General features: G+C 46.6%; 1 pseudogene; it reads right to left on the reverse strand.

The window, feature by feature from the left end:
- Positions 1-9,780, reverse strand: part of LOC147087636 (Fc receptor-like protein 5) — a 37,046-nt pseudogene extending 27,266 nt beyond the window's left edge.
- Between the last annotated feature and the right edge of the window lie 878 nt (positions 9,781-10,658).

Raw genomic sequence — 10,658 nt, forward strand, 5'->3', positions numbered from 1 at the left:
AGGGTCTCTGTGGTGTAGGATGGACTTCTGCCATACAAGCGCCCTAGAGTATATATTTAATTGTTTGTAATGAATTAATTTAAATTAATTAAAGGGTTAGTCATGCCAGGACAGCCCAGCCCCGTGTTATGCTCCACCTGCGCTATGTGGGAATACAGGGACACTGCCGGTGTCCCTGGCAACCATGTGTGCCGGAAATGTATCCAGCTGCAGCTTCTAGCAGACCGCATTAAGGCGCTGGAGCTGCGGATGGATGAGTTTTGGAGCATTCACGATGCTGAGAGGATCGTGGATAACACGTTTGGTGAGTTGGTCACACCGCAGGTAAGGGCTGCACAGGCAGAAGGGAAATGGGTGACCATCAGGCGGAGCAGTAGAAGCAGGCAGGTAGTGCAGGAGACCCCTGTGGCCATTCCCCTCTCAAACAGGAATACCGATTTGGATACTGTTAAGGGGGATGACTTACCAGGGGAAGGCAGCAGCAGCCAACTTCCTGGCACTGGGGGTGCATCTGCTGCACAGGAAGGGAGGAAAAAGTGTGGGAGCGCAATAGTGGTAGGGGATTCTATCGTAAGGGGAACAGATAGGCGTTTCTGTGGCCATAGACATGACTCCAGGATGGTTTGTTGCATCACTGGTGCCAGGGTCAAGGGTGTCACTGAAAGGCTGCAGGGCATTCTGAAGGGGGAGGGTGAACAGTCAATGGTCGTGGTTCACATTGGGACCAACGACATGGGTAGGAAGAGGGATGAGGTCCTGCAGCAAGAATTTAGGGAGCTAGGTAGCAGATTAAAGAGCAGGACCTTAAAGGTTGTAATCTCTGGATTACTCCCGGTGCCACGTGCTAGTGATTATAGGAATAGGAGGATAGAGCAAATATGTAACGGCACAAGGGAGTAATGCAAGACTGGATGGCATTTATTTTAATGCAAGGAGTATTGCGAATATGGTGGATGAACTGAAGTTGTTGATGAACACATGGGAGTATGATATTGTTGCTGTCACAGAGACATGGTTGCGGGAGGGGAAAGACTGGCAGCTCAATATTCCGGGGTATAGAATCCTCAGGCGAGAGAGAGGGGTAATAAAAGAGGAGGGGGTGTCACAATATTTATTATGGTGTCAATTACTGCTGTAAGGAGGGATGATATATTAACAGGTTCCTCTAATGAGGCCATATGGGCAGAACTTAAAAACAAAAAGGGGGCAAGCACTTTGCTGGGAGTGTACTATAGGACCCAAACAGTCAGGGGGAGATAGAGGAACAGATGTGTAGGCAAATCTCAGAGAAATATGCAAATAGTAGGGTAATAATAGTGGGGGATTTCAACTTCCCCAATATTAACTGGGATAGTCAGAGTGTGAAAGATTTAGAGGGTGCAGAATTCATAAAGTGCATCCAGGAGAGATTTTTGAGCCAGCATGTAGAAAGTCCTACAAGAGAGGGGGCGGTACTGGACCTAATTCTAGGGAATGTGCCCGGGGAAGTGGTAGAAGTGTTAGTGGGTGAGCACTTTGGTGACAGTGACGATAATTCGGTGAGATAAAAGTTAGTCAGGGAAAAGGACAGAGATGGACCGGAAATAAATGTTCTAAATTGGGGAAGGCCGATTTTAATAAGATAAGGCAGGATCAGCTACTTGTAGGAAAATCCACATCAGAGCAATGGGAATCTTTCAGAAAGGAAATTGAGAGAGTACAATGGCAACATGTTCCCGTAAAGGTCAAGGGTGGGACAAACAAGCCCACGGAACATTGAATGTCAAGGGAAATACGAGAATGGATTAGGAAAATAAGGGGGGCCTAGAAATAAGGTATGGCCCCGCCAGGTCTTTTGCGTCCGAAATTTTGCGCCCGCCAGGATTCCCGTAGCGCCCGCCTAAAATTCAGTTGCGACGGGCCAAGATGGCGGCGGGCGCTATTGCAGGGTTTGGCCGCCTCACTCGGTGCGATGAATGTCACTTTCAGGCGTCCAGCTCCCGCTGCGGCACCCGATGCGGTGAGGCAGGCTGGGGTACTGCAGGCCTCCTCCTTCTCTTAAGGAGGAGCTGCCTGCAGCCGTCAGATCACCAGTGGATTCCCCCGGCAAATGAGCCCGGCACCACGGAGAAGTGCCGGGCTCGTGGGACTCAGACATCAATGCCGCAGGGGGGTGGTGCAGGAGTCCGGGGAGGGAGGTGCGGGCAGGCGGCCGCCGGGAAAGCGGCCGGCCGCCACTCCACCTTTATGCGCCGGCCTTTCGGAGCTGCAAGACCCCGTTTCACAAACGCTGTTTGCGGCTGCCACGGGCGAGGCGGCCGCAACTGAATTTGACCATCGGGCAGGAATAGCATTGCAACCGGGGCGCTGCGCACACCGATGATGTCATCGGTGCCGGCGTGGCGCTACCGGCTAACGCCGATGTTAGGGTCCATCTGAATTTCGGGCGATAAAAAACTTCAGGCGCAAACCACTTTATAGCTAATAAGTGGGCGTAAACGCGACTGAATTTCTAGGCCGGGGTCTTTTGGAAGATACAAAGGACTAAAGACAGAGGAAGCCCTAGAGGAGTATAAAAAGTGCACGGGGATATTTAAAAAGAAATTAGGAGAGCGAGGAGGTGCCATGAAATAACACTGGCGAGCAAAATAAAGGAAAATCCTAAGGTGTTTTATAAGTATATTAAGGGCAAGAGGATAACTAGGGAAAGAGTAGGGCCCATTAGGGACCAAAGTGGTAATCTGTGTGTGGAGCCAGAAGATGTAGGTGGGGTTTCAAATGAATTTTTTGCATCTGTGTTCAATATGGAGGAGGACGATGTAGATGTAGAAATCGGGCAGTGGTACTATGATATACTTCAACATATTAGCATCGAGAGGGAGGAGGTACTAGCGGTTTTGGTAGGCTTAAAAGTAGATATATCCCCAGGCCCGGACGAGATGTATCCCAGGCTGGTGTGTGAGGCAAAGGAGGAGAATGCAGTGGCTCTGACAGAAATTTTCAGAACTTCTCTGGCCACAGGGGATGTGCCAGAGGACTGGAGAACAGCTAACGTAGTACCATTATTCAAGAAGGGCAGTAGGGATAAACCAGGGAATTAGAGGCCAGTGAGCCTAACATCAGTGGTAGGGAAATTATTGGAAAAGTTCTGAGGGACAGAATTAGTCTCCACTTGGAGAGGCAAGGATTAATCAGCGATAGTAACCATGGCTTTGTCAAGGGAAGATCATGTCGGACCAATTTGATTGAATTTTTCGAAGGGGTGACTAGGTGTGTGGATGAGGGTAGTGCAGTGGATGTCGTATACATGGATTTCAGTAAGGCTTTCGATAAAGTCCCGCATAGGAGACTGGTCACGAAGGTAAGAGCCCATGGGATCCAGGGTGCCTTGGCAAATTGGACCGAAAACTGGCTTAGTGGCAGAAGGCAGAGTGTGATGATCGAAGGTTGTTTTTGTGACTGGAAGCCTGTGTCCAGTGGGGTACCACAGGGATCGGTGCTGGGTCCCTTGTTGTTTGTGGTCTACACTAATGATTTGGATGTGAATGTAAAAGGTATGATCAGTAAGTTCGCAGATGAAACGAAAATTGGTGGGGTGGTAAATAGCAAGGGGGGTAGCCTCAGTCTGCAGGACGATATAGATGGGTTGGTTAGATGGGCGGAACAGTGAGGTGATGCATTTTGGAGGGACTATCAAGGCAAGGGAATAAACAATGAATGGTAAGACCCTAGGAAAGACAAAGGATCAGAGGGACCTTGGTGTGCATGTACGTAGATTCCTGAAGGCAGCACAACATGTGGATAAGTTGGTTGAAAAGGCATATCGGGTACTTGCCTTCATTAGCCGAGGCATAGAATATAAGAGCCGGGAGGTTATGATGGAGCTGTACAAAACGCTGGTTAGGCCACAGCTGGAATACTGTCCGCAGTTCTGGTCGCCACACTATAGGAAGGATGTGATTGCATTGGAGAGGGTGCAGAGGAGATTCACCAGGATGTTACCTGGGCTGGAGTGCTTCAGCTATGAGGAAAGACTGGACAGGCTGGGGTGGTTTTCCTTGGAGCAGAGAAGGCTTAGGGGGGACCTGATTGAGGTGTACAAAATTATGAGGGGCATAGATAGGGTAGATAGAAAGGAACTTTTTCCCTTAGTAGAGGGGTCAATAACAAGGGGGCATAGATTCAAGGAAAGGGGCAGGATGTTTAGAGGGGATTTGAGGAAGAACTATTTCACCCAGAGGGTGGTTGGAATCTGGAACTCACTGCCTGAAAGGGTGGTAGAGGCAGGGACCCTCACTACATTCAAGAAGCATTTGGATGAGCACTTGAAATGCCATAGCATACAAGGCTAGGACCATATGCTGGAAAATGGGATTACATTGGGCAGGGCTTGATGGCCGGTGCGGACGCGATGGGCCAAAGGGTCTCTTTCTGTGCTGTATAATTCTATGACTCTATAACTCTAACTTGGAGTTGATCATAGAATCATAGAAATTTATAGCACAGAGAGGCCCACCTTTCCCGTGCCGGCCAACAAAGAACTATCCACCCTAATCTCACTTTCCATCACTTGGCCCGTTGCCTTGTAGGATATGGCACTTCAAGTGCATATCCAAGTACTTTTTAAAAGTGATGAGGGTCTCTGCCTCGACCATCTTTTCAGGCAGTGAGTTCCAGATCCCCAACACCCTCTGGGTGAAATACATTCTCCTCAAATCCTCTCTAAAACTCCGATCAATTACTTTAACTTAATGTCCGCTGGTTATCGACCCTTCTTCTAAGGGATAATATATTTTTCCTATCCATTCTATCTAGGCCCCATACAATTTTATACACCTCAATTGGGCCTCCCTTCAGCCTCCTCTGTTGCAATGAAAACCACTCCAGCCTATTCACTCTTTCCCCAGCTAAGGCAACATCCTCGTAACTCTCCTCTGCACCACCTCTAGTGCAATTACATCCTTCACGTAATGTGGTGAACAGAACTGCATGCAATATTCTAGCTGCGGCCTAACTAGTGTTTTATACAGGTCAAGCATAACCTCCCTCCTCTTATATTCTGTGCCTTGGCTAATAAAGGAAAGTATGCCATTTGCCTTCTTAACCACCGTATCTGCCTGTCCTGCTGCCTTCAGCGATCTGTGGACATGCACTCCATGGTCCCTCTGATCTTCTGCACTTCTGTGTCCTAACGTTTATAGTGAATTCCCTTGCTTTGTTAGCCCTTCACAAATGCACTATTTCACACTTCTGCAGATTGATTTCCATTTGCCACTGTTCTGCCCACCTGACCAGTCCATTGATATCTTCCTGCAGTCCACAGCTTCCTACTTCAGTATCATCCACACGGCCAATTTTTGTATCAGCTGCAAACTTCTTAAACATACTTCCTACATTCAAGGCCAAATCATTGATATATACCACAAAAAGCAAAGGAACCAGTACTGAGCCCTGTAGAACCCCAGTGGAAACAGCCTTGCAATCCCCAAAACACCCTTTGGCCATTATCCTTTGTTTCCTGCCTCTGATCAATTTTGGATCCAACTTGCTACTTTGCCTTGGATCCCATGGGATTTCACTTTCTTGACCAGACTGCCATGCGGGACCTTATCAAAAGCATTGCTAAAATCCATATTGACTACATGAAACGCATTAGCCTCATCGACCCTCCTTGTTACCCCCTCAAAAATGTAATCAAGTTAGTCAGACAGGACCTTCCCTTAACAAACACATGCTGACTGGCACTGATTAATCCGTGTCATTCTAAATGAAGATTTATTCTGTAAGATCAGGTAGCGGTCGCCAAATGTCAATGCACTGTAGTAGGGCAGACAAGGCTAGTATATGTACAAAATTTGCAAGATATGGACTGCCTGGAAGCATAAATGCAAGAAATATCTTCAGGCGGACTCGTTTCAGCACAAAGCCAATGTACATGTAAGAGTGGAACTTGGAGTTGATGTTGTTCCCATGCACCTGCTGCCCTTGTCCTTCTGGGTGCTGAAGTTCACGAGTTTGCGAAGTGCTGCCGAAAAGTAATGCATATAGGAATATGGACCCGCACACGGAAATTAGATTAAAATACCACGCATAACAGGATCATTTTGAAAGTCTTGGCACGCAGATTCTTTTCTCTGACAGAGAAACCTGTAATGTGTCAAGGCCAGTCAGTCTGGGGAGCTTCTTGAGGTGATGCTACACTCAGTGGAGTTAAATCCCTGGCGCCGTTCTGTACCTGTGGCACTAAACTTTGATAGTTCAAACATATAGGGGATTATTTTTTCTCAGGCGGATCCTTGAAACAAGTCGTCAATATTCGACTTTACTCAAATAAATAAATGGAGAACCTTATCAGGCGGGGCATACAATGGACGGTCGAAATGCTATCGCCCGTTTTGCGCAACCGCCCGTGACCAATTTCACTGCCTTATCTCCAATAATGCCCTTCGCTGGTAACAGATGCACAGCGGGTAAATGCAGGGCCTTGCTTTGCAGGAATCTTGTCTAGAGTTGAGCAATAATGTCAAAACTCATCCGGTTATCTTCCTCTCTCTTAATATTAAACCATTAATGTTGATACAATGATTAAAACATGATTTTGTAACTTACCAAAAGCTTGAAAAAATATGAAAATCCTCTGCTTCCTGTCGCTCACCTGCTACAATGACCGTCACACGCTCGCTGCAATGAGATTCTAACCGCCTTCCATTGACGGAGGTTCTATATCGGCACTGGTACCGCCCTCCTAGGTCTTTCCTGGTGAGCGGAAATGATCCAATGTTGTCCTTTGTGACGATTTGCTCGGAGTACAGCCGTTGATTATCTTTGTTAAAATAGAAGGATTTATCGCGATAATCTCTGGTTGTACTGCAGGTAATGGTGACCATTTCTCCTACTACATACACCCCACTCGGTTGGTCAAGAGCTATCACTGGTGTTGTTAGCGGATCTATGTTAAAATTAATAGAAATTACAATGAGAAATGGATCTGCGGATTTAAACAATGCATGGTTGGGAACTCAATGATGATTACGCTGTGTTGAAACGCAGTTTCACATCGGATACAGAGATTCCACAAAAGGGGAGTTTGGATTTCATTACAAAGAAACAAAGAAAGACTTGTATTTCTATAGCTCCTTTCATGACCACGGGCCGTCCCAATGCGCTTTACCACCAACTTCCAACTTTTGACGTGTAGTCGCTGTTGTAATGTACGAAATCAGATGGCAGAGCCAAAGAACATAAAGTAGCTCGAGTTCGCTGCCCAAAGTCTGGTTTAGGTCGGAGATTTTACTCTGGGACACGACGGGAACAAGGCAATGGTTGCTTTGATAAACCCAGTGCAGATAATTTAGCCCAGGTGAAGATGCGATCAGAAAGAGTGAAAGGCACCGGCGCCAGTGCAAGTATGAAACCTCCAACAAGTGAAGGCAGTTAGAGCCCAATCCCAGCGAGGCTGTAACTGTCACACATTTCACATAATCGAGCTGTTTTGGTGGGACCACAATTATTGTTATCATAACTGTTGTGGTAGTCGCTGGCATGGCCAGCAGCTGCTGTCCATCACTAGTTTCCCCTTCAGCAGGTGGTGGGTGGCCTTCTAATTGAACCAAAGTGAGGCCGGTGCAGTCAAAGTGCACAGCAATGCAGTGAGTTCTAAGATTTAACGATGAAGGAACAGCGATATATGTCCAAGTCAGGGTGGTATGTGACTTGGAGGGGAACATGGTGTTGGTGGTCTTCCCATTCGCCTGCTGCCCTTACACATGGAAGAGGTCGCGTGTTTAGAGGCTGCTGCTGAAGAAGATTTGGCGAGTTGCTGCAATGCATCTTGTAGATGGTACACACTGCAGCCACGGTACACCGGCGGTGGAGGAAGTGAATGTTTAATGTGGTGCATGAGGTGCCAATTAAGGGAAGCAATTTTTCTTTAGTGGCTCCTTGAAGCAGGTGGTCACGATTTAATTTACACGCATTGAAAACAAACTCATGCGGGGCATAAAACGGGCGGCCCAATCGTTATCGCCCGTGACGGTTTTCACCCCCTTATCTCCAGTAACGAGCTTTGCCGGTAATAGATTCACAGCGGGTAAATGCAGGGCTCAGTGTTACAGGCATCCTATCTAGAGTTGAGCAATAAGATCAAAACCCATTCAGTTATCTTCCTCTCCACTAATATTAAACCATTCATTTTGTTGCAGTGATTAAAGCATGTTTTTATAAAAATTCCAAGAGTGATGAAAAATACATGAAAAAATCTCTGCTCCCTGTCACTCACCTGCTATATTCACCATCACAGGCTCGCTGCGATGAGATTCTAACCACCTTCCATTGACGAAGGTTCCATATTGGCACTGGTACCGCCCTCCTTGGTCTTCATTGGTCACCGCGAGTGTTCCAAAGTTGTCCTTTATGACGGTTTGAGCTGTATACAGCGATTGATTAACTTTGTAAAAGTAGAACATTTTACTGCGATAATCTCCTGTCATGGTGCAGGTAATGGTGACCGTCTCTCCTGCTACATACACCCCAGTCGGTTGATCAAGCGATATCACTGGTGTTGTTAGTGAATCTGTGGTAAAATAAATGGAAAGTACAATGTGAAATGGTCCCGCGGATTTTCAAGTGCAGTGCAAGTTTGGAAACTCAATGATGATTGTGTGTTGTTGAAGCACAGTTTCACACCGGATACACATATTCCACAAGAGGGGAGTTCGGGATTTGATTACAAAGAAACAAGGAATGACTTTCATTTCTATAGTGCCTTTCATGACCTCGGGACGTCCGAAAGCACTTTACCACCAAATTATTGCTTTAGAAGTGTAGTCGCTGTTGTTATGTAAGAAATCAAATGGCGGAGCCAAAGAACCTAAATCAGCTCGAGTTCTCTGTCCAATGTCCGGTTTTAGGCCGGAGATTTTATTCTGGGATACGAGGGGAACAAGGAACTGGTTGCTTTCAAATCCCAGGTTCTCGTAATATCGCCCAGGTGTCGAGTTTGTGAAGTGCTGCCTAAAAGCTATGCAGAGTGAGATATGCAAACACACAATGTAATTAGATTAAAATATCACGCATAGCAGGATCATTTTAACATTTCGGCACGCAGAATCTGTTGTCTGACAGAAAGTCCTGCAATGTTTCAAGGCCAGTCAGTCTGGGGAGCTTGTTGATGTGACACTGCAGTCAGTGGAGTTAAATCCCTGGCGCCGTGCTGTCATTGTGGTGATACACTTTGATAGTTCGAACATGTGGCAGTTAAATATATTCTTCGGTGAATCCCTGAAACAGGTGGTCACGATTCAATTTTCCACACATAATTAAATGGATAACAAAATCAGGTGGGGCACAAAACGGTCAGCGTAATCGCTATCGCCCGTTTTGTTATACTGCAGGAGACACAGTTCATTCTCGTATATTGTCATTAGCTGAGGGACAAGCAATGCTATCCGATTTTCTTAGAGTGAAAGAAAATAAATCTTACCCACTACCGTTACCTCCACTGCATCACTTCGCCCTGCGGTTGGTTATCTGCCGCGCTGACACTGGCATAAATGCTGGCTTTGCCACCGACACCCAGATCACATAAGTGAACAAAAAAACAGCATTACTTAGACATTGCGGGTTTAATTTTCCCGGGCGGTAGAGCAGAACACGTGAAAGAAAGAGATTCGGACGCCCTTTTTTCTGATTTTCCTTATCAGTTGTTTATATCTGAACCCACCTGTGGAGATTTTAACCCTACTCATTCAGCAGAAACCTGGCCGCTGGGCAGTTACATTGTCTTGGCTCTTTCCAGCTCATAGCTCATGGTGAGACTTAATGGGTAATTGTGACCTAATCCACCAAACAGGAAAGAGCTGGTGGATTAGGTCACAGGAGTAATCTTCTGATCCGGTCCCCACACTGTTCGTGATGTCAATGGTGACCGCGGATTCCCATGTTTTGGCTGTGACCATTTTGATTGGAATATTTTGGCCTCCTTTGCACAAGAAGAAACTGCTCCCTGAATATGAAGACCCTGCTTCACAGGTAACTCTGACCATCTCCCCTATCACAAAAACTTTAGCCAGACGGCTAAGAGATATTGATGGTTTGTGAGGAGAACAAGGAAACACATTAATGATAAACCAATATCCCGCCAGGCGGGAGGGGGTCCGCTGTTTGCTTTTCTCCACGTACTATTTTACTCTCCTCGAAGTCAAACGAAAGTAAATTCGAAAAGGTTGTGAAACGATCATCCGATCCGAATTTATGCTGCACAAAATTCAATGGAGGGTGTAATCGGGCGGAGTGTAAAACGGGAGGCCGGCTTCAAACCAGCTCTTTCCTGTTTGGTTGATTAGGTCACAATTGCCCATCAAGTCTCACCATGTGCTGTGAGCTGGAAAGAGCCAAGACAATTTAACTGCCCAGCGGGCAGGTTTCTGCTGAAGGAGTAGGGTTAAAATCACCCCCAGTGGGATCGGATATAAACAAATGGAAAGGACAATCGGATAAAAGGGCATCCGATTCTCTTTCTTTCTCCTGTTCTGCTCTACCGCCCGAGAAAAATTACACTCACGATATCTCAGTAATGCTGCTTTCTTGTTCACTTATGGGATCCGGTTGTCGGTGGCAAAGCCAGCATTTATTGCCCTTGAGAAAGTGGTGGTGAGCCACCTTCTATAACCGCTGCAGTC

This window comes from Somniosus microcephalus, unplaced genomic scaffold (assembly GCF_052327205.1).
Source record: "Somniosus microcephalus isolate GS21.2 unplaced genomic scaffold, FLI_Smic_1.0 unresolved_chr5, whole genome shotgun sequence".
Classification (NCBI taxonomy): Eukaryota; Metazoa; Chordata; class Chondrichthyes; order Squaliformes; family Somniosidae; genus Somniosus; species Somniosus microcephalus.